The 5,631-nt window shown below is 47.3% G+C and overlaps 1 non-coding gene across 1 annotated transcript; it reads left to right on the top strand.

The window, feature by feature from the left end:
- The first annotated feature begins 1,343 nt into the window (after positions 1-1,343).
- On the top strand, positions 1,344-1,425 carry trnas-gcu. The gene has a single exon. It is a non-coding gene; the product is annotated as a tRNA-Ser (tRNA).
- Positions 1,426-5,631: the final 4,206 nt, after the last annotated feature.

Below are 5,631 nucleotides of genomic sequence, written 5' to 3'. Positions count from 1 at the left end.
TTTTGCTCACCATGCACAAGGTATGCAAAGAGTCACCACATAATGGGCACCGACGAGGTTACAAAGTCGCATTCATTATAATCCCCAATGGTCCCTCATTGTTCTTGACGCACCCCCCCCCCATTCCGGGTCCCTGTGTGTTCCCACCGTGCCGTCCACTTTTATTGAGCATTAATCGGGATGTTAATTACCTGGGCATTGTTTTTGAGGAGGCAGTCAGGCTTTACGAAGGAGATGAGGAGGAATATCTTTAGTCAGAGGATGTGGGATTCATTCACAGAAGGATGTGGAGGCCAAGTCAATGGATATTTTTAAGGCAGAGATTGACTGATTCCTGATTAGTACGGGTGCCAGGGGTTTCGGGGGAGAAGGCAGGAGAATGGGGTTAGGAGGGAGAGATAGATCAGCCGTGATTGAATGGTGGAGTAGACTTGATGGGACGGATGGCCTAAATAAGCTCCTATCACTTATGACCTTATGGGAGCATCTCCAGAGTAGTTACAATGTACTGTGGGCTTGGGAGTAGGGCCATAGATTTGAAGTAATTTGTGGAAGAATTAATGAGAAGAGCGGATTTTTTTTTCACTGAGGAAGTGCATGGGGGGTTGAAGCTCATGCCTGAAAGGGTGATGGGGCACAAAAGGCACAATACAACCATGTTGAAACACCACTTGGATGTGTGCATGAATGAGCCATGCAGCCCACCATGCTTGTGAAGGTTGTTGGCAAGAAATTCACCTTCATCGCACCACGCAGCGTTGGATTTATAACCATGCGGGCTATGACAATAGACAACAGACGATAGGTGCAGGAGTAGGCTTTTTGGCCTTTCGAGACAGCACCGCCATTCACTGTGATCATGGCTGATCATCCACAATCAGTACCCCGCTCCTGCCTTCTTCCCATATAGCTGTTCAAGTATGTAGTGTATTTAACGGTATCTGTAACTGTCAAAGAACTGAGTAACCGATTGATGTGTCGACAAAAATGCTGGAGAAATTCAGCGGGTGAGGCAGCATCAATGGAGCGAAGGAGTAGGCGACGTTTCGGATCGAGGCCCTTCTTCAGACTGATGTGGGTGTTGGGGGGGGGGGGGGGGGTGGGGGGGGGGGGGGTTTGGGAAGAAGAAAGGAAGAAGGAGTGGGGAAGGAGGGAGAAAGCAAGGACGACCTAAACTACCCAAGCAAAATATGAGGTGCTGCTCCTCCAGTTTGCGGTGGGACTCACTCTGGCCATGGAGGAGGCCCTGGGCAGAAAGGCTACCTGAAAATAAAGATACCAGAAGGGTGTGTGTGATCTGTGCTTTTGTGATATATTTATTACCTTATCAGTCTTGTGAAACAGACGAGGTGGCCGAGTGGTTAAGGCGATGGACTGCTAATCCATTGTGCTCTGCACGCGTGGGTTCGAATCCCATCCTCGTCGTGACCTGTTGCTATGAATAGTGGTGTTAATGATTTTGCTCGGTGCAGCCAACGCCAAGGCTCGGTGGGGGAGGACCACAGTCAGTCTAGGTTCCTTCCGCAGATGGACACGGGGGCAGAGTGTGGTGGAGACGCCCCTCAAAATAAGGGAAGGGATTCCACGCCAGTGGGCCACATGTGTGGCACGGGTGAGGGGTAAAATTGTGTGGGGAAACTGTATCGAATGTATGTATAGCAATAGACAATAGGTGCAGGAGTTGGCCCTTCGGCCCTTCGAGCCAGCACCGCCATTCAATGTGATCATGGCTCATCATCCCCAATCAGTACCCCGTTCCTGCCTTCTCCCCATATCCCCTGACTCCGCTATTTTTTAAGAGCCCTATCTAGCTCTCTCTTGAAAGCATCCAGAGAACCTTCCTCCACCACCCTCTGAGGCAGAGAATTCCACAGACTCACAACTCTCTGTGAGAAAAAGTGTTTCCTCGTCTCCGTTCTAAATGGCTTACTCCTTATTCTTAAACTGTGGCCCCTAGTTCTGGAGCCTCCGAGAATATCGGATGGAGTTTTGTATGGATCATGTATTGTATATATTTATTTCTCGAATAAAGTGTATTTTGAAATTTAAAAAAAAATCAGTCGCGTGAATATGTGTGAGTATGCGCGATGTTCTTTTGTGAACTAACGAAGACCCACACTGCCAAGGGCATGTACTGAGAACCTGTGCTTTGTTCCTATCTACATGCCACTGCCGTTACATCTTACAAAGTGTAACCGTAGAACAGCTGCCTTTCAGCGCCAGAGACCTGGATTCGGTCATGACTACAGCTGCTCTTCTGCACGGAGTTTATATGTTTTCCCCGTGACCTGCGTTAGGTTTCTTCCGGGATCTCCGGCTTCCTCCCGCACTCCAAAGACGTGCAGGTTTGTCGGTTAATTGGCTCCGATAAAATTGTAAATTGTCCCCAGCGTGTGCGTGTGGATAGTTTTGGTGTGCGGGGATCGCCGGTGGGCGTGCAGGCTCGGTGGGCCGAAGAGGCCTGTTTCTGCGCAGTATCTGCAAACTAAACTTTACATTCATGTAGCTGGAAAATCCGACAGGGATTTCTGCCTCTCCCATATTTTCCAGCCAGATCCTCGCCACCGACCAAGTGAAAAATGTTTTCCTCATCTGTCTCCTGGTTTTTGGCAGCACTCACGAGGGGAAATTGGGTCAGTTTAATTTGCATTAGTCAGGCCCATCATAATTTGAAACACCTCGAACAGAAAATCTCACTCAGTCTTCTCTGCTCCACCAAGGATAACCCAGACGTATTCAATCGTTTCCTGACAGCCACATTTTCCCAGTCCAGGCAAAATCCATCTTCTGTATGCTTTGCAGATGTGAGCTCTGAGCTCTGGGTTAGAGTCAAAACAGTAAGCCTGTAATAATTAATTGCACCTCTTTAACTCGGGAGGTGGACGTTTCCACTGGTGGGAGAATCTAGGACCAGAGGTCAGGCCAACCTCAGGATAAAAGGATGCACCTTTAGATATGAGGAGGAATTTCTTTAGACAGAAAATGGTGAATATGTGGAATTCATTGTCACAGATGGCTGAGGTCAAGTCAGTGGGTATTTTTAAGGCAGAGATACATAGAGTCTTGATTAGTACGGGGGTCAGGGGTTATGGGGAGAAGGCAGGAAAATGGGGTTAGGAGGGAGACATAGATCAGGCATGATTGAATGGCGGAGTAGACTTGATGGGCCAAATGGCCTAATTATACAGTTATCACTTATGACCTTATGACCTAATGACCTAAACTAAACTAAACTAAACTAAACTAAACTAAACTAAACTAAACTAAACTGTGCCAAACCACAGCCATCGCTGTGGACTTGCTGGGCCGAAGGGCCTGTTTCCATGCTCTATTTCCAAACAAAACTAAACTCAACTAAACTGAACTAATCTCAACTAATCTCAACGAATCTCAACTAGTCTCAACTAATCTCAACTAGTCTCAACTAATCTCAACTAACCTCCTCTAAACGCAGTGCCTGTTTCCATGCTGTTTCTCGAAAAACTAGCTTAAACCAAAGATGGACACAAAAAGCTGGAGTATCTCAGCGGGTCAGACAGCATCTCTGGAGAAAAGGAACAGGTGACGTTTCTGGTCGCGACCCTACTAGCAGTCTGATCAAGAGTCTTGATCAGAAACGTCACCTATTCCCACGTGTATTCCTATTCCTATTTCTATTTCTATTAGTACAGGTGTCAGAGGATATGGGGAGAAGGCAGGAAAATGGGGTTAGGAGGGAAAGATAGAACAGCCATGATTGAATGGCGGAGTTGACGATAGGCCGAATGGCCGAATTCTATTCCTATGACATGAACTTATTTTGTGTCCTGACACGAAATGTTGCCTATCTATTCCTTCTACAGATGCTGCCTAACCCACTGAGTCACACCAGCACATTGTGCTTGACTCATGATTCCAGCTTATTATTCCACTTCTCATACTTCCCTTGTCTTCTGTTTTATCCGTTAATATCCCTGGTTAACTAAGATATTAAAAAATATAAAACAAATGCCTGTAAATTAACATCAAGTTTAGTTTAATTTGGAGATACAGTGCTGAAGCAGGCCCTTCGCCCCACCATGTCCGTGCCAGCCAGTGATCCCTGCACACTGACACTATCCTACACACACTAGGGACAATGTACAATTTTACCAAGCCAATTAAACTACAAACCTGAAGATAGACGCAAAATGCTGGAGTAACCCAGTGGGTCAAGCAGCATCTCTGGAGAGAAGGAATGGGTGACGTTTTGGGTCGAGACCCTTCTTCAGACTTTCCAAACTTTGCTAAGGTTTGATAGGTCTCCAACCTACAAACCTGCACAATAGACAATAGACAATAGATGCAGGAGTAGGCCATTTGGCCCTTCGAGCCAGCACCGCCATTCAATGTGATCATGGCTGATCATCCCCAATCAGAACCCCGTTCCTGCCTTCTCCCCGTATCCCCTGACTCCGCTATTTTTAAGAGCCCTATCTAGCTGTCTGAGGAAAGACATTCTTGTCATAGAGGGAGTACAGAGAAGGTTCACCAGACTGATTCCTGGGATGTCAGGACTTTCATATGAAGAAAGACTGGATAGACTTGGCTTGTACTCGCTAGAATTGAGAAGATTGAGGGGGGACCTTATAGAAACCTACAACATTCTTAAGAGGTTGGACAGTCTAGATGCAGGAAGATTGTTCCCGATGTTGGGGAAGTACAGAACAAGGGGTCACAGTTTAAGGATAAGGGGGAAATCATTTAGGACCGAGATGAGGAAAACATTTTTCACACAGAGAGTGGTGAATCTCTGGAATTCTCTGCCACAGAAGGTAGTTGAGGCCACTTCATTGGCTATATTTAAGAGGGAGTTAGATGTGGCCCTTGTGGCTAAAGGGTTCAAAAGGGAACTGCAGATGCTGGAATATCGAAGGTACACAAAATTGCTGGAGGAACTCAGCGGGTGCAGCAGCATCTATGGAGCGAAGGAAATAGGCGACGTTTCGGGCCGAAACCCTTCTTCAGACTCAAGGGATCTGTGGCTAAAGGGATCAGGGGGTATGGAGAGAAAGCAGGTACAGGATACTGAGTTGGATGATCAGCCATGATCATATTGAATGGCGGTGCAGGCTCGAAGGGCCGAATGGCCTACTCCTGCACCTATTTTCTATGTTTCTATGTTTCTATGTTTCTTGAAAGTATCCAGAAAACCAGCCTCCACCGCCCTCTGAGGCAGAGAATTCCACAGACTCACCACTCTCTGTGAGAAAAAGTGTTTCCTCGTCTCCGTTCTAAATGGCTTACTCCTTATTCTTAAACGGTGGCCCCTGGTTCTGGACTCCCCCAACATCGGGAACGTCTTTGGAGTGCGGGAGGAAACCGCAGCACCCGGAGAAACCCCATGCTGTTCACGGGGGAGAACGTACAAACTCCAGGCGGACAGCACCCGTCGTCGGGATCGAACCCGGCTCTCTGGCGCTGTGAGGCAGCAACTATCGCTGCGCCGCCGTTGATATCACCCGCGTGATTAACATCAGCAGAGCGCTGAGGGTTTGCATCGCCAGCTAACACTTTTATCTTTGGTTATTCCTTGAGGATTCCTCCAGATCAGATAAGATGAAGGGTCACTGAACAGACATGTATTTCTATTCTGAGCGTTCAAGGCACAAT

This window comes from Amblyraja radiata, chromosome 15, assembly GCF_010909765.2.
Source record: "Amblyraja radiata isolate CabotCenter1 chromosome 15, sAmbRad1.1.pri, whole genome shotgun sequence".
NCBI classification, from domain to species: Eukaryota; Metazoa; Chordata; class Chondrichthyes; order Rajiformes; family Rajidae; genus Amblyraja; species Amblyraja radiata.
This window is presented reverse-complemented; position numbering and strand designations above follow the sequence as displayed.